A 19,103-nucleotide genomic window follows, 5' to 3' on the forward strand; every position below is an offset into this window, starting at 1 on the left:
CTTTTTGATTACACAATGTCTCTGCAAGCCCTCTGCCATTAAAATATTATTAAAAGTGCTGGCCAGGAGGACTTCACCTTTAGAAAATGACACTTACAAGAAATCACTGCCCAAACAGATAGTTGCCTGAGTCCCTGAGATGGAGAAGAGGTTTGATGGATGAGAAGGCAATATTAAAATGTCTCCTCACATAAGAAAACAGAACGAGAGCAATCATCAGAATTTATCAGCCAGAGAGAAGCAGAGTGTTTTCTTGGCACTAAAGAGACCCGATATACTAAATCAAAACCAGAACACAGGCTCACAAAAGAAAGAGAAAGATGTCTTTGCCATATAAACACCATACAAATGAACTTTCTGGAATTGGGATCTTATTTAAGCACACACAGTAATGAGAAAGAAATAACGAATCAAAGCAGAGCACAAAGTTAGCATTGAGCCTGGATGAGCAGCAATTTGTAAAGAATAACGGCCCATCTGCCAACCGCGCCTGGGAGTTACGGCTTCCTTGTTCTGTATCTGCAGCTGCGAAAAACCCCAAATCCTTGTAGCATCTCAACCAGCATCCATGTGTTCACACTTCACCCAATTTGAACACGTTCAGCCCAAAACATGGCTCGGGCATCAACAGCATCACTGTGCACGCAGGGAGTCACGGTGGGGCAGCAGTCCCTATCCCTCACCGCACTCCTGGATTAAAATGCACCGCAGTCCTCAGCCCCAGCGCTGCTGGAAGGCAGCTTGAACATGGCTCTCCGTTAACACACGCATCAGTCACTTCTATGATGTGTATAAACTGACCCCGATGAGCTTCAAAGCCAAGGCTGGATACTTAAGCTTGCTGGGGGTAAATGCCCACCCTCTGTTTTAAGGTTTTTCATTTTCTAAAATTAGTGTCTTTGGACACGGCTGATCCTGGGAGATTTAAGCACCTCTCTTGTGATTAGATGCCAAACCGAAAAGCACTACCATAAACTTTCTTTTATGAAGATGAATTGAGTGTTAAATCAAGTCAAATTTGGGCGCAAATGTGACTGTTGCACGGCTGCTGAATATTCACTCATGTAAAGTATAAAACGTGGCTTCATGGAGAGGTCCAGACTACATGGGAATTCCCCATACAGGGGAAGAAAGGAGAAATGCAAGGGGCAAGGCTTTGCAATAGCTACCTGGGTGAAATACGCAGGGAAAGGCAGACACACAGGTATCACCAGGACAGGTCAGGCACAAACCTGTACTTGGGAAGGGGTGAGCTGGCACCCACCAAAGCCATCTACATTAACCTTAACCCTGCTTAGCCTTTACCCCCTCCCTCCAAGAGCAGCCTGCAAATAGCACAAAGCCTGCCTTAGCTCTGGCTGCTAAACTGCACCTTTTGGTTACTGCGATCGAATATGCTGGGTTTCTTCCAGTAGGATGTCAGACTTTTCCTCCCTGCTCTTCAAAGGCAGCAAACGAGCACAAGGTCCCAAAACTTGCTCCTCTGGACGAGGCAGGAAGGTGCTGGAGGTCACCCAGCAAGCTGCAGCTCCGTGGGGCATGGGTGATCCCAGCGCCCAACAAGCACAAAGAAATGCGGTTCACAAGGCATGACTTGCACATCTGGGTGAACACACCCTGCTCTTTACAGGCAGCGAATGGCTTACTAAAGAGATGTGGAAGCTTCAACAACATGCCTGACTGCACAGTTATTCAGCAGGAAATATTATACAAATGCCACGTGTGTTGAATTCATCTCAGTACCTGGAAGAGTGAGAGGAGCCGGAGCTAACAGGTCAGGTCATAAGCAAACTCAAGAAAAAAATCTTATTTTTACAACTTGGAAGTTCTTTGCTTGTTTGCTGTTGTTGTTATCATTTTGTTTGCTTGTTTTGACAAGCACTGCCTTCTGAGCAAGAATACTGCGAGACAGCTACCCAAGTACTAAAAGTTTTGCCACTCAGTTCTTCCAAGAACACATCTCACCTCTTTGTCCCGATCAGTAGCAATTAGTCTGCAATTATTAAAGTCATTTGGGGGCTTGGGATAAGCTAATGAATTAATTAGCTCTAAAAGGTTGTATTTCATCCCTGTGACATGACCATTTATCATTCCTTAACTTGGGACTTTTTTTATCTCTCTCCAGTCATACAAAATGAACATCACATTTAAATGGAGCAGTAGTGTTGTCATCCCGGCCAGAAGTCAGGAAAAAACATTTAACCGCTCATTTCCATGATGTAGAAATAGCTGAAAAAGAAAATACTGCTAACAATAGGAAATTTCCTGTTAATAAATAACGCAGAAGAGAAAAAAGAAGTCTCCTCAGTGATATGCCATATCTGAAAAATCCCAGCAAGGTCCAGTTCCTCAGCCTGTTATTGTCATGATTCCAGTAATGCAAATGGGAATACAAGTGCAGACCCCCGACAGAATACCTTTTTATGCTGTGCCACGTGCAGTATAATATACAATGCTCTATCCTTGCCAGGAACATGAAGCCCAGTTAACATTTTCCTACAGCTAAACTGGTACCAGGAAGAAGACTGTAAATGTGTAGAGTTGGGATGTTCCATTGATGCACTGGCACATATCCTACTGTTTAAACTAACAATCTCTCGGCATTGTACCCTAACGTGACTATTAACCAACGCATGAAAACTCCTGCTAAACAGATGGCAGAGTTTGATGAAGGGGCTGAAAAACAAGGATGGTTCCTCTTTGAAAATTATAGGGGTTTTCTTTAAATATTTTGAGTTTTCTTGATGTGGCAGCAAAATTCACCAGTGCCTGGTTTTTACGCAGTTCCATTTGAAGAGATGAAGAGATGATAAAGAAATTGTTCATTCATATGGAAGACAGAGCGTGGAATTTGTTACTGCCAGTGATTCCAGAAAAGCTTTTGCTGAGGCCACATGTGCAAGGACAGCAAATTCACAGTGGCCACAGATTTGACAGACAAACTACATCTGAGCAACAAAAGTACATATTTACGCACTGTTTGCACACAAAGTCCTTGATTGCATCCTTGAAAATCAGTGGAGCACTTCAGCTACTATGTCTATGTATAAAAGGACTGAATAATTTTATGGCTGGTAATAATAGCATTTTTATTTTTGCAAATAAAGGAAACTTGTGTCAAGCAGAAAGACGATTGCTACAGGCATTAAAAACAAACAAGCATGCGTGTGTAGCGCTGTGTGCTGGACCAGGTTCATAACACTTGGATAAACATAGCAACAGATTTACTGGTAATATTCGATTTCATTTTAATTTCCTTCAGGTGAGATCCACTCTGCTGGATTCCAGAAGCCAACACAGGCATTGCCACCTTGTGCTGTAGACCCCAGCTCTGGGTGCAGAAGGTTGCAGACTATTTAAGGCCATTTAAGACACGGGAGTGTTGGAATTAGTCACTTCTTTGTCTCCCCTTTGCTTCTGTAGGGGGCAAAGCTACTCCAGAGGGAGATGTAGGGCACTTAACTCTACCCCTACTGCTGAGGATGTGAGAACTGAAGGACTTCCAGCTATTTTTCCAGTCCTCCTCTGGACAGGACACAAAGAGCAGGTGATGGCTGTAGTTGGCACATTATCCTTGTCCCCTGGGAAGTGGGACATTCTGGCTTCTGGGCTCCATTGTATCAAGCAGAATTGAACCATGCCAGAGCAGTATGTCCTAAACAGAAAATCCTGACTACAGGGAGTAAAGGACTTGTCATTCCTCCTCCTGTAGCCAAGTCCCATATAAAGATGCCAATGCTGACAGTCCAGAAAGAGAGCAGATGTGCTTCCAATATGAGAAAAGCTCTGAGAAAGAAGGAATCAGGTTATCAAGTCTGGGAAGAATTAACAAGTTCAGCATGGAGCAAAGAAGTTTTAGGTTCAATATTAAGAACATTTTCTAACTGTAAGGACAGCTGAGCATTGAAACAGCTTCTCCAAGGAAATTATAGAGTCACTTAATGAGGTGTTAGGACCCATGAGAAGTCTTAAAAAATGAATCAGGGGTATCACAGGCTTCCTTTGTCTGTACTTAAGGGTCTAGTGCACCGTGAAGCACCCTAGGGTGCCTGGGGCACCATGCAGAGCCAGGATGCCTGCTGTGAGAAAGCTGGGTGACCTGTGCTCTTCTGAAGTGGCCGCTACCAGCTGGGCACTTCAGACAGCACCAGAGGGCTTTCTGCAGGCAACTGCATGGATCCTCTGGCCGATGCAGGCTGCAGAGCCTAGAGACCAGCTGAGCTTACTCCTTGTAGATGCATGTGGCCGCTGAATCAACTTCTAAATACACACCAGCTCTGCCAGCAGCTGCTGAGCAGGGATGCCCCATCACATCACATGGAGACCTCCTGTCCAAGTGAATGTCACCACTTACGCTGGCAGTCCCTGATTCTTGCTGCTGGGTTCCTCAGCCTGAATGTGCAACCCATGCCCCTTCTGCCAGGGAGACCTCACATGCAAGAGCCCAGGATTTTCAGGATTTTCCCTCCCAAACATCCTGGAAAAACATTCTGGACAGGAACCAAATACGTCTCGCTGCCTCTCCTGGTTTGATCGCTGTCAGACTCTCTTGCCTTATTTCCTTGCTTTTGCAGCTCTTTACAGCCTTCTTTTCTCATCAGCCAAGCCATGGGGAGCTCTGGAAAAGTTATTATGCCCAGGTTGGCACACTCCTCCACAGCCAGTATGAGTACCTGGGTCCTCACGGGTCACGTAGAAAGCACCATATACTACTTGCTGCAGCTTTCATGTGAGGTCAGCGAGATGTACTCGATAGCAGAGCTGATTTTGAGTCCTGGCTCATAGCACCTCGTACCTCAGTGGAGCAGTCTAACAACAAATTTCACTTTCACAACTCCCCCTTTGCTGTCTGCCACTGATCTTCTCTGAAGATATATTTGAAGGATCAGCAATGTATGCCAGCAGACCTAGAAGACAACGCATTTAGTACACTTTGTGGATGTGCTCACACAAGCGTCTCAGAGGGGCTGGGGGAGCAGCACCAGCATCCAACAACATAGCACAGGAGAGAACCACACCCGGGACATTTCTCTCTCACAATATTAACCCTGGTAATGATGTCTCCGGTCCAGAAAGAATATATTTCTCTTCCTCAGACTGAAATAAAAAGTTAGTATTTGATACCTCTGCAAATATTGCAAGAATTAGATATACTACTCCACAAACACAGCCATGCTGCACAAGCCCTCTGCAGTGCTTCGGATATATGTGTTTATAAATCAGACCTTCCAGAAAGTAAAAGAGGGTGATCTCTGCATTACTACCATGCAGCACAGCACGCAATTTTCATCGCACGATGGCAGGGGGTTTCTGCAGCTGGTGGTGCCTCATAGGAGCAAGCACAGCACCTGTGGTGGGACCTTGCAGGCCCCTGAACGTGGTGCAGTCTGCAGGGCTCTGCTATGCCAGACATTCAGTAGCAGCTTCTCAAGCAGCTTTTCCCATTTTGAGTGATGTCCCTCCCTGAACAGGTTATGTCCTTTTTATTTTTTTTCCTGACATCCCAGCTGCAGTCAATGAAGTCAATAGTAAAATATATAGTTGTTTTTCTTCTGCTCTCCTGTGCCTGGAGCTCTCCCAGGAATGCAGATCCAGAGGACAGTAACTGGACCTTATCAAGGGCTACACAGAAGCTGAACTTTAAACCGAAATTTCTTCCCTGGCTCACTCTGACACCCATTAAAGGTAACAGCAGAGTAGCTGATGACTCCCTTGGCACAGGATTAGGTCCCTGCAGCACAGATCATCTATTTCTTTTCCTAAGAGGACCGCAAGAGGCCACTGGTTTAAGTGACTTGACTTAGTCATTCACATGCAGAAAGAATTAATTTGCAGTGGCTGTAAAGCAGCAGGACAGCCAGGTGCAATCATGGATCTCGGCAGCTCTTCATATTTATATTAGGCCCTTTGCAGCTGCTCTAGAGGCGCCTCACTAACTCTGAACTTCCCCTGAATACCAAGTGGCTTCGGCTACAAGCAACGTGCTGGCCCTCCTCTCAGGAACACACACACGGCTGGGCTGAGAAGGGTGAAATAACCTAAGGAAGTGTCTGGGAAGTTTTCCTTTGGGAGGACAAAAGAGGGGCAAGCAGTTCCTCCCCCACAGGACCCATGCGAGAGAATGGAGTAGGCCAGGCCAGGCCTCTTCACAGTGAGGTCGGGGCTGCCCTGTATCAAGGACCAGGACAGCCTGGTTTGTAGCCCCCCACAGCTGGGAACCTTGGTTTTAATGCAACATTAGAAGCAGACGGCTGTGTATTTATGTCTGTGTACACATACTATGTGTGTAAATAGAGACACACCAAGAGAAACACTTGTACATGCACCTGGGCATGCTCCTTCGCACAGCAAGAGCTGCATGGACTTCCCAGCTGGGATCTGGCCTCTCCCCATAACTTTGTCACTTGGTTGTGAGTTAATACAAGTAAGGTTGCCTGGCTCTGGTGATTCATGACCCACTCCCCAGTTGACTGGCCAAATTTTGTGCCAAGACACGTGTGATTGGTGTCACAGACCTCACTTTTGCACCTTCATTTATGCTTGTGCTCCTGTATGTTCTAGGTACGTATGGGGTTTTAATGCATCCCCACATCTTTTTATCCCTGTTTTACTTCATCCCTGTGCATGTGGTAGCAGTCAGGGTGTGAAGGAGACAGCCAGGCACTTAGCCCTAATGTAGTCAGAGAATGAGCAGATGAATTGACCTTCCTCCAATTGAATGCCATCTCCTGATTACAAGTGGTTAAAATGCTTGCACTGTAACGTTGTGGTGGGCTATATAATTTTCCTTGACAGTTTCACAAGAGGATTTGGCAGGAAAAGGTTGTTTCTTAAAATTAGGCAGGCGTGGGTCTCTGATTTGGCATGCAAGTCCCCCAGGCTCCAGCCCCTGTTTGTCAGTATCTTCAGTGAAAAGCTGCGGGCAGTGAGGGTGCTCAGCACAGACCCCTTCCAGGAGGGAGGACTCCAGCACCCAACACACACACACAAACACTGATACCATTCTGCTTTCACTGATACACCATGTTTTATTGGTTTGCAACACCTGGAAAACCTTAAAAAGATGGTAAACGGGACAAATGCTTTCTGGTTAACTGTGCCCTGATGATGAATTCTGTGTCCTTTCTCATGGTGCAGGATGGGCTCAGGCATCCTTCTGGGGAGCTGGCTCATACCCTGTGCTCAATGAGGAGGGCTGCAGCCATCTGACTGTCCCAGACCATTCAGGTGGTCCTGCTGCACTTTAAAACAGGTCTGAAGTTTTTCTGAGGAAGAAGCCATGGGCTGTAAGCTGCTAGCAGAGAGGGTTGGGTGCCTGGACACAGGGCTAAGCAGCAAAAACCATCTTGAAGAAAATCCATATGTATGAGTTTATCTAAGACTCTGAAAAGCTGGAGAAAAGTTCAGAGTCACAGAGTCAGGGAGAGCGGCAGCCAACATGATTGAAAAGCAAGCAAGCAATAAATAGAGTAGCTACCTATTCCGTGCCCTGGAGACACACTTCCAGCCACACTGCCTTAGCCAAGAGTCTGTAGAGACCCTGTCCACAAGCCGTATTGCTTTTGCTCCTTGGATCTCTCTATCCTCATGTTTAGTACTTAAGTAGACTCTATATGGACCTCTCAGTAGTGTATCCCCACACCCTCACACACTTGTGGGGTGTACTTTGCATCAAAGCCAGCACAGAAGAAGAAAGTCACATTGCATGATCATCTCTCCAACATCCAGTATGTGTATCCTTCCTACTGCTAGAATAATATACAATTTCCACACAGAACCAGAGGATGTCTCTTTTAATTTGAATAGAAGACAGAAGTTCATTATCCCCAAGCCTCAAGGCACCTGTATTCTCCAAGACTGTCCTGCCACGTGAGCTGTGTACCCAGCCCTGCTCTTCTCCATCTCCTAAGCCTCTGTTTTAGCCAGTGGATAAGAACATCTCTGAAACTTTCTGAATAAATTTACTCAATAAGAGGCAAAACAAACCTCAACAGCCTGCAGAGATCTGAGATTTCAATAAATAGATGTAAAGCAGAAGGAAAGGGAAATGTGAGTGGTTTGATGCCTGGCCCCAAATAGTTGCTGCAGCTCACATCCACTGCCTAACTAACTTATGTCATCTGTACTTTTCAGCTCCACCTGTGCAATCATTTGCAGAAACATTATTAGCTGTTTGATTTTTTTTTCCCCCCAGTTTGCTTCCATAGCAACATCCATCAGGAAGAGAACAGCAGGAGCATATGGGGAAGTTACAAAGCACATTTTCTACAAGAAAAGGAGGCCAAAGCATTTAACAGACAGCACTTAGGTTTCCCTTAGTAACTGAAAATCCCAAATACCTCTCTTGTTTCAGTATGTCCTAGTATTAATTAGGCTGCTTAACGATGTACCAGTTCAGGCTGAAGGTAACACTTGAGTTGTCTTTAATTAATCACGGTAGTGGAACATTTCTTTGAGATTTAAGCTTATTGCCAAAACACAATCTTGTTACATTTCTGTGTGCACGTGTTTTACAAGCAAGGCTCTGAGCTGTTAGACAGCCTTTGACACGCTAAACATTGTGGAAGAATCTGTGCATGAAGTTCCAAAGTGAAATGCAAGAGCTGAAAATTATCTTTTTGAATAGTTTGAAATCCGTCACCAAGGAATAGCTAGAAACTGTCAGGTCAATTTTAGAATAAGCATATAAAAAATAAAAGCATATATCCTGCTTAGTCATTTCTCTCCTTGCCAGTAGCAACCTATATACCATGCACAGTGATATTTTATTAATGAAAACTGTGCTGGTGCTCCTCTTTAGTTTAAAATACAGCCCTTGAAGCTCAATATGAAAACGTGGTTTTAAGGAAAAGGAAAAAACACCTTCCTACTCCCCAGTCTGCGAGGGAAAGATGGAAAACAATTTGCAGCATATCAATGTTGGAGAAAGCTAACAGGTGAAATAAAATAAACCAGACAGCCATCTCTGCACTGCCTCTCTAAAGCACGAGGAGTTGTTAGGCCTTTTTAGTAAATCAAACATTCCACTTTTCTTTTGGCTAGACCCATGTTTCTGCCACCACGTGCTTGAAATGGAGATGTTGATGTTTTGGGGGTTGTTGTATATTGCACAAGCATAAACCTGGCAGTGAGACTGATGAGACTGCAGTGTAGGGTGTTGGTGGAGATGGAATTACTGGCACCTGGACAAACACCCTGAAAGATGCTGTGCTGAGCAGAGGTACGTCCTGCCAGTGGCCTGTCATCTGCCCCAGTGCCTCTGCTAGCTCAAAAGTGTGCCCGGTACTGCATGTGGTGAGACATCTCCTTATTCTCCTGGAGCCACTGAGAAACTGAGAGAAACATTTTGAAATGTAGCTACAATTTCACCTTTTTGCTTTCCATCTATTCCTATCAATTTCCTGCTCACCTTCTTCATCCCATGTCCAAATCATTCCTTGCTTCACAAACACCACTTCAGCCTCCTCCACTTTCGTCCACGCTTCTCCTGCTGACTTTTCTCTGTGGCTCCTTCTCTGCCTGGTCCATTTGTCCACTGCTGCCCGTATTCACCATCCCTCAGTATCAGCTCTTCCATGTTCAGCTTTTCCGTCAATGCATTTTGCCCTTCCTGCATCCACTTAACCATTCTCTGCCCCCTCCTACCTCAAACACCGTCTCCATCAGCTCCGTAGCTAGAGAGGTTTGCTGCAACTGGGCCTTTAAAATCTCACTAAAAATCAAAATTTGCCACAAAGGTCAAACTCGGGCTTTGGCCAGCTATAGGGGAGTATCAGGTGCTTGAGCTCTCTGGCTGAATTGAATGAGCAGACTCAGATCTTCAAGCTGCTAGCACTGATGGAAGTTGTTCTTTACTTGTGCTAAAGTTTTGTTCTTTGAAACAGTCAAACCTGATTTTGTCCTCCATCAGCTCTCCTGTGCCAGGTCACACGGGTTTGCTGCATAGCAATAAACTCCAAAATTTCACAGCCAGGTAAAAATAACCCAATCCACAACCACGAGTAAACCAGTGAGGAACATGAACAACTAATTGTTCAAGCTGTAGCTCAGTCAGATGCAAATTATTGGCATTTTGGGGGGCTGCCGGTGTTTCTTTAAAAGATAACTTACCACTCCAACCCCAGAGTTTGAAGAAAGAGAAGAATTTCCTGCCATTTGATCAGTTGCTTGGGTTTACGGTGAGAATTGAGAGCCCTTGAGTGACCACGTATGTAAAGATCAGCCTTGCTGGATGAGCAAAGGGTTAAAGCTGCCTGAAGGACCAACTTTTCTTTAACACCTGCTCCTGTGATATTACAACAGATCTCACAAATCCTGTTTCTATTAAGGATGGCATAGGCAGAATGTATCCACCTCGAAGTTATCAAACACGAAATAAACAGGAAAGCAATCTCTCTCTCCCTTTATTTAAAAAGCACCTGCTGCATCAACTAAGTTATAGCAGAGATAGAACATGAAAAATAAGAGCTGGCAGAGACTAAATTGGAGAAACAATATTTCAGTTGGTCCTCCTACAGAGCAACTCTTGTCGGACTAACCATGAGCACGGCACAGCCAGGATCTCCGTTTTCAGAGGTGTTTCTGCTCGTGAATCCCAGCCAAGGAGTGCTGCTGGCCAGGTCTTAGCACAAGCAAAGCCAGCGAAGTGCAGAGCAGCCCAGAGCAGGGAGGCTGAGACAGCCAAGGCTGGGTAATGTGGCATTAGGCAGGATTCCTCTGCACGTCTGAAGGCACCACGAGAAAGAGAAAACAAATTGGTTTTGTTCCATAAAAGACCCTGAGCTTTCACTGCTCCACAGAGGTTATATCCCGCATCTTCTACTTCCTACCTCTACTAGTGGATAGTTTTTATTTCTTAATGGGGGCAATGTGTCATTTTTATATACATATATAATGTAAATGCTATTTAAATAAATATAATGTAATTACAGATAAGCTCTGGAGAGCAAATGAACCTCATCTTTTGTTTACTACATAGCCATAGAAGTAGAACAACCAATAGGACTTCATGATTAGAAAATTAGAATAAAAATAATGGCATTATTACACTTGTATTATTGCTTTGACATCATTATTAAGACTTTAAACTCCTGAAGTGTGCTAAATGCTCCACAGAAAGCCACGGGGCTATGCTGCGACTGTCAGCTGTAAGGATAGGATGCAGCTCCAGGCTAAATCAAGGTGCCACCATTTCGGCTGGATGTATAAGTTTGTATTACACCCCGGGGGAGCCTGGTCAATAAAGCCAGCGGAGCACAGAGAGCGATTCAGCTCACTCCACCAAGGTCACATCCAGGGTGATTCAGTTGCACCAACACGGACACCAAGTACTGTTCAAGATGCTGTAGGAATCTTGCTGCATGCCAGCAGGGATCTGACAGGCCTGCTGCCATACCCACCAGACCTAACCAGGGTCTCAGGTATCTTGGGACATCTAGAATGAAGGGAGTGGCTATGCTTAAATACTTTCAATAACTGTGAGGACAATTTACTCCCAAGGCTCCGCTTACTGGATTCATTTGCCTGAACAGAGGCACCTAATGATACCTGAGAGTCTGCTTGCTCAACTGCTGTGGCCACACCAGAAGGGCACAGTCACCTGCTGTTTAATGCCAACCTGGTAAGGTCATCTCAGATACATGTAGAGCATCTCAGATGGCCTTCTCTTCACATGGACACCTAAATCCCACCCTCCATTGCCTGTCCTGGGGTTTCCTCTCCTGGGATTTTGTCTCCCCTAGCTGTGGATCTCCCTAACTTCCCTAAGCTTGGAGAATGTGGAGTCAGATGCTCCAGGGTGTTCAAATGATCCTCCAGAGCCTGCAGAAGGCCATATGCTCCTGGACTAACAGGCAGACCAGGCATCTCAAATGGTACTAATGTTTATGCAGGAAAACTGACTCCAACTTGATGTCCAAGACAAATGTTTCAGCTGCTAAAACGTTCCACTAAAGTTAATGTGCTTGAGCAGGGTCTCTGAGAGCTGGTTGCCCAGGCTTCACTTTGAGATCAGTGTCGGATTGTCATTGGGAAACAGTGGATGAAAAAATGAACATGGTCCAGCAGTGTGCACTTGCAGCCCAGAAAGCCAGCTGTGTCCTGGGCTTCATCAAAAGAATCACGGCCAGCAGGGTGAGGGAGGTGACTGTCCCCGTTTTCTCTGCTCTTGTGAGACCCACCAGGAGTCCTGCATTCAGCACTGGGGCCCCCAGCACAAGAAGGACATGGACCTGTGAGAGCAGGTCCAGAGGAGGGCCGTGAGGATGATCAGAGGGCTGGAGCACACCTCCTACAAAGACAAGATGAGAGAGGTGGGGTCAATTAGTCCAGAGAACAGAAGGCTCCAGGGAGACCTTATAGCAGCCTTTCAGTGCTTATAGGGGGCCTTAGATGAAAGCTGGGGAGGGACTCGTTATCAGGGAGTGTAGTGACAGGACAAGAGGCAACAGTTTAAAAGTAAAAGAGGGTAGATTTAGATTAGACATCAGGAAAAAACTCTGCCATGAGGGTGGTGAGGCCCTGGCACAGGCTGCCCAGAGAAGCTGTGGGTGCCCCATCCCTGGAGGTGCTCAAGGCCAGGCTGGATGGGGCTTTGGGCAACCTGGGCTGGTGGGAGGTGTCCCTGCCCATGGCAGGGGGTGGAACTGGGTGGGCTTTAAGGTCCCTTCCAACCCAAACTATTTTGTGATACTGTGATACTAAGATTTGATGATAGGCCTACGTTTTGTAAACGTGACCATGCATAAATAAAACCAGACAAGTGGAGTCTTTCCAGTCCCAGAAGAACAGTTGCCGAAGGCAGAGGAAGGAATAGGGGGACCAAGGGTGCAGTTAGAAGAGAAGACACAATTCCTTCATTGAGTTTAGAGAACAGAATATGAGAAAATGGGGTCAGGAAGCAGGGGATACAAATACCAGCTCTAGGAGGATGGAAAATCAAACCATTGGTTATACTTTAGGAGGAAAGGGAGGGAAGAAGATTAAGGCTAAGAGAGGATCTGTGAGATTCTGTGCCTGAGCCATCAGCAGCAGCTGGGGCAGGGGGCAGGTAAGTGTCTGCCAGAGGGCAGGGGTGAGGCTGGGGGTGAGGCTGGGGTTCACCGTCTGGGTTTGAAGAACACAAACGCTGGTAAGAAGAGTATGTGGTGTGCATTTTTTTCCCAAGGAAAAAAAATATAAAAGAGAAAAAGAATTGTGAAAAAAGAAATACTTACCTTACTCCTGCAAATAAGTCCCAAACCCTCAAACGTTCATTTTATAATTTAACTCACCTTCTGCAACGATTCTGGATCCCCTCTGAGATCCAGTATTTTTAATATTTTAAATAGTTCTGCAAGGATTAAATAAGGAGTTAGTGTTTTTATTCTCCTATGGATAACAACACGAGTCTTTTTCACCTGTTTGTTGCTGCGCTCTCTTCCTTTCCTTTCTGTGTACGTGACAGCAATGCTTTCTATTCCTCTGCTCTGAGAATTAACCTCCCCAAATACTGACATGCTGTAACAGCTGTTGTTCCTCAATTTGCACTAAAATGGAGTATTATTCCATAATGCTGTGCAATTTGCCAACTCTTCCACCTCCACAGTCCTGAAATCTTTTTCTCTGCATCAGAATGCATTTGCATACCTCAGGTCGTATCCAACCTCCTTATGAAAACCAAATGCAAACTATGCCTGTTTTCTTAATGTATCAGTACTCTGAAATTTCTGTTATCTAAGCAGGTTGCAAAAAACCCTTTCAATCATGGGCCAATCACCTTGGATGGCAGCAAGAGAGAGGAGAGCAGCAGCTCCTAGCCTGGGACTGGGAACCGGGGCCGTGCCTAAATCCCCATCCACGTGGCACTTGGGAGATGTGGACCCATTTGTGTCTGCCTGAGCATTATGCTATAATTTAATGTGCCCACATCTTAACATGGCTTTGGCAAGAGTTGCCAGTGGCAGGTGTATCTTGAACAGACTGCCCCAGGGGGACAAAAAGTGACTGCCTGGTCTGCCAGGTCACAACCATGGCCAGAAACAACAACAGAGTGTGGCCAGGGCATGGAGCAGGAGCTGGGGACACCACTTGGATGCCAACATGTATCCATGGGGCTTTGCCCACAGCTCAAGACCTTCCACATGGCGCTAGTGCTCTTTGCATGGTCTTACCATCAAAAAAAAAACAGCTGGGGTCTTGTGGTGTCAGAATTTCCTCACACGTTGTTGTGGGGGAGGATTTGCACATCTTCCTGTTGATTTAGGCCCCTACATCTCTCAGGAATACACTTGCACTACCTTGGGCCCACTTTGGCCCCTGTAGGTGTGCCTGGCTTCAACCCCATCCCTGGCTCGTGCACAGGACCTGCTGCTGCCCCACAGCTCTGCTCAGCTGCTAGGGGCCTGGCAGTGGGGGCATGGCCCACACCAGGGTCCCCCACGTCCCCCATCTCATCTCCCTCATGTAGCACCCCTGTTGCTCCCTGGAAGGCTGGAGGAGGTGGTGGCAACCAAAAACCTGTCAGCCTCAGTACCCAATGTACCCTAACGCTTCGAACAGAGCACATATAAGATGGCATTTTTTCCCCCTTTCTCTTTCTATAGAACCAGATGAAAATACTGTTTGTTTTTCCCCTTAGATTACCACAGAATTTCAGTCTGTGGCCACCTTGGCCATCTCCACTGCCAGCCCAGTCTCTTGCCTGTCCATGGGGCACTGCAGCATATGCAGAGCTGTCCCTGTGCGCCAGGCAGCAGAGCTGAGTGCTGACCCCCCCAGAGGCCACTGGTAGGTGATATTGGGGGTGTGACAAAGGGAAAAAAGAACTCTCACAGTTCATCCCACTTTGGTTTTCAGACTTTAGGAAGTGTCAGAATTGAACTTCTACTCTGCTGTGGATCTGACCGAGAGATTTAAAGCTTCAAGAACATACTTTCTTGTTCAGATGCAGATGAAAACTCACAAGAATAACAAACCTCATGGGATTTTTGCCCAGAAGTGGTAGAAATCTCGAGCACGCAATCCGTTTTGTAGAATCTCTGACTTTCTTGTTCAAAATCTCACGAGGATATTTTCCAGAATAGTTGAGTGTAAAGCAGAGCGCTACCTAGATTAGGTCTGAAATCCAAATGAGTCTATAAATCCCTTTTTCTTTGCTCTTTTTTAATAATTATTTGGACTACTGGTGCTCCTTGGTCTAGCTTCGCTGCTTGGTGCTGTGCTATCAGGAGATTTAGGCACAAATTGAAATGAACTGACCTCAGAATAAGCACAGCATAGGGCTGCCTCCCCAGCAGCATGCAGTGGGCTAAGGGCAGTTCAGCAGTTGGTTTGCTTTGTTCAGTCCTGATTTTCACACCTCGGAAGCCTCCTTGTGATTATATGTAATTGGAAGAAAAGCAGGATGCTGGTCCAGCAGAGATCTGCAGCAGGCAGGAATGCAAAGAGAGCCAGAAAGCCATGACTGCCTTGACCAGGCTCTGCATGACGGACACAAGCTTCTGCCCTTGGCTTTCTGCCTGGGTCTCACTGCAGTTCACATAGGTCATTCTGTAAAAGCAAGACCAACAAAAGCATAACCACCAAGGATTTTCAATTATCTCACAGTTACACCGCAGATGAGAGCTTCCAGGATTTGCTTGTATTCCTGCACGTTTGCATCCTCTCCCCACTTGCCTGTGGCATGAATGGTGCTGGAGCACAGTCACAGGAACAAAGATTCCTTGGCAGGATTTGTAGCTGATGAGGCACATCAGCTGAAAGTTATTTGCAGAAAAAAAAAAAAAAAAAGAAAGAAAGAAAAAAAAAGGAGAGAGAGAAAGAAAAGGAAAAGTGCATAGGGCCCTTGGTAGTCCCATAAAAGACAGCTCAGAGCCTCTGATGGGCAAAAAGGATATGCAAAAAAAAGAATCAGAAAGGGAGGATCAGGGTGTAAGGAAGTACATGGCCTCCCCTGTGGAAAGGAGAGTGAGCAGTACTGAAGATGTGTGGTCTGTGGCTGGGAAACCCAGACTTCACCCCCTGTCCTGGCTCAGAAAGCCCTTGCGAGGAGGACTAACACATTCAGAGACAGCCAGGGATGAGGGAGAAAGAAGGAATCTGTGGATTTTATAAGTTTGGTCTTCCCAACTTTCTCTAAGGAGTATTTGATGAATCAGTGACCAAAACCCCAGGAAGCATCACTTCTTGGGGCTCCTGTCTCTAAAGTGGCATCTGACAGTGCTCCCTGTAGACGCAGTGAGCTGTGCTTCAGATCAGGCAGATACAAATGCAGCTTGTCCCGGCCACCGTTCTGAGGAGGGATTCATGGTTAGCACTTGAAAATCCGACTCCTTCAGACAGGCTTTCTGCTCAGTGTGGTGCAAACTGTTTGATTTCCCTACATAGAAATTCCCCATGTGCTCCTCTCCACACTCCCCTGTATATTATTTAGACTGCACGTCCCTGGCTCAGGACCTGCTCCTCGGAAGGGGCGTGCGCAGCCTGCGCCGTAGCGAGGGCTCTCAGAATTACTGGGAAGGTCTGTGTAACAGAGTGATTACATTACAGAATAATGGCATCTCACTTACATCAGGCAAAAGTAATGGCATCAAGCTTACAGACACCCACAACCCTATTTAGTCTAACAAACCCATTACTCAGCGCCGTGCAGAAGAGCAGCACAAGCTGCTGTTGCTCATGGAGGCCGGCCAGCAGGGTATCCCTGCCTTTGATGCTCTTGAGAGCCCAAAGGCCAGGCAGAAGTTTCAAAGATCTGCCTGCAGCCTCCACCTGCAATCAGCACTTTTATCTCAAAGACAAACCTTGTCTCCGTGCCATTTCCTGGAGCTGTCAGGTAATCACAAGTGTTTGTGTTCTCCCAACAGATTTCATGGCTACAAGGCTTCAAAATGAAACAGCCAGGCAATGAGGCATTTCTCTGGAGGAGACATGTGTTGACTAAACAGTTTAAGATTTTTACTCACAGTAGAAGTAAAATTGATCGTGTGTACCTGTATCTGCCCAGTCCAAAGCCTGCTCAAGTTCAACAGAAATACAAAACCACCGTTCTGTGCAAAAAGGAAAGGAGACAGAAATACCATAGAGGGCATGAGGAGTAAGAAGTCAGATGAACCAAACCCTCAGGGCACCCAGGCTCTCATGAAATCACAAAGAACATAGATTCTTACAGTGCAGCTTGGAAAAAAAGAGTCCTCTGGTTCTGTCAGAGCAGGTGGACAGTGCAGAATATGTTCAGTTAATGTATAGGTTCTCTCAGCACCTAATAGGGCCTGAGGTGTTTATGGATCTGGCCCTGCCACCAGCTGTGCCTGGAAAGTGGTCCTGCTGCTTGGGAGCTGTATGAAAACAAGAAGTACAAGACAAGCTCAACAGGCAGGAATGGTTCCTGAAATCTTCTCAAGGCTCTGAGACCTGATCTGGAGAGCCTGATGTGTGGAAATAATGGTGTCTTCCCTACCTGTTCAAGGGACATCTTGGCTGGACCTATCAGCCAGATCGGCTGCCATCAGTGTTTAATGAGCTTCTCCAATTTCATAAGGAGCAGATAAGTGCAGCATGTTGTGAAAAACACAGATTAAAAAGATTAATGAAGATATACATTGAGACAGGTTGCCCAGGGAGGTGGTCCATCACCGTCCCTGGGGGTGTTCAAGGAGAGGTTGGATGGGGTGCTTGGGGACATGGGTTAGTGGTGGCATTGGTGGTAGGGGGTGGTTGGACCAGGTGATCTTGGAGGGCTTTCCAACCTTAATGGTTTTATGACTCTGTGACTCTCTGATGTGACAGTGTTACACCCTGGGGATGTTGGAGTCTGGTTTTCATCCCTGAGGTCCAGAAAAGGCAAGAATATCCAGCACGTAGATGAATGGAAACAGTGACAATTTGGGGGAAAGAGAAGATAGGAAATAAATTTCATCAAATTGGAGATGGTAGAGGGCTACATCCAAGCTAGTCACACCAAGGGTCCCTTCATATTGACTGGCAGAAGGAAATGTGTTTAGGACACAGTGTCCTCTGGAATCTTCTAGATTTGCTTTACATTTCTAGCCATTCTTGTGTCTGTGTGGTCGGATGATTTGTTCCTGGAATGTCTAAAGCTTTAACCAGTGATCTGACTTCCTACTTTATAGCTATAAATCAGGATTTCCTCCAGTGGTCTCCTGGGTGTCCCTTGGCAGGGTTGGAGAGGTGAATTAGACCCTGTGAATTCAGAACCAGGTGCAGTGAAATACAAAACCAAAGCTGTGCTCATATTCATCTAGCAAGATCAGTCTTGACAGGGAAAAACAGGTTTAAAATACAGTAGAAACAGACCAATTGAAAAGCATTTAGAAAAAAGCTGATGCATTAACTTGCACTGGATGCATTTTAAATGTCTGAGAGTAATGAACTGGTACCTCACACAAATGGAAACAAAAGAGGAAAAGGTTTCACATGGAGGGAGGGAGGGTGAATAATCCTGATGCACATGTTGTTCTCTGAATGTAAACCTACTTCACTCTCCTGTAGGTTAGCACACCCTCCATGCAAGCATCATTACTCTGAGAGGTTTTTATTTATGTTCATCTAAAAGGAAAACTTCTGTTGCCCAGAAAAGATGAAAGAAAATTGAGCCAGAACTGACACAGGCTGCTGTAAATAACAAGAATAGAAAATATAGGCGGTCTCGGTGATCATTTTACCTTTTCACTGCAGGCGGTTAACCCCCCATCCCTGGGATGCACAGGCTGGACTAGCACTGTGTTTCCTGGGAATGGCTGGGCATGGCCTCAGGGTGGAGGGTATGATCCTAGAAGCTGAGAAGTAATAGATAACCAGTAAGAAAAAAGTCACTTGTTCATCAAAACCTCCAGCTCGCCACTTAGCAATTTTAAGAGCAAGAAAGGAGCACGCACAGCTTGTCCTTAAAGTCTCTGTGTAACACAAGAGCAGTGGTGGGGACTAGGGGAAAAGAGTAATCTGCTAGACAAATGTTTACTGCCTTTTCTTTCTTCTAACCCCCTGGCCTCAGGTGGTGGGGAACCCATGCAGGTCTGCAATGTAAATCGTGTGGTCTCAGCTCACCTCCATCTCTTGCCCTGGCAGCTCCTTGAGGTTCAGCTCTATCTGCTCACCCTGCTTTA

The sequence above is a fragment of the Anas acuta genome, chromosome 1 (assembly GCF_963932015.1).
Source record: "Anas acuta chromosome 1, bAnaAcu1.1, whole genome shotgun sequence".
NCBI classification, from domain to species: Eukaryota; Metazoa; Chordata; class Aves; order Anseriformes; family Anatidae; genus Anas; species Anas acuta.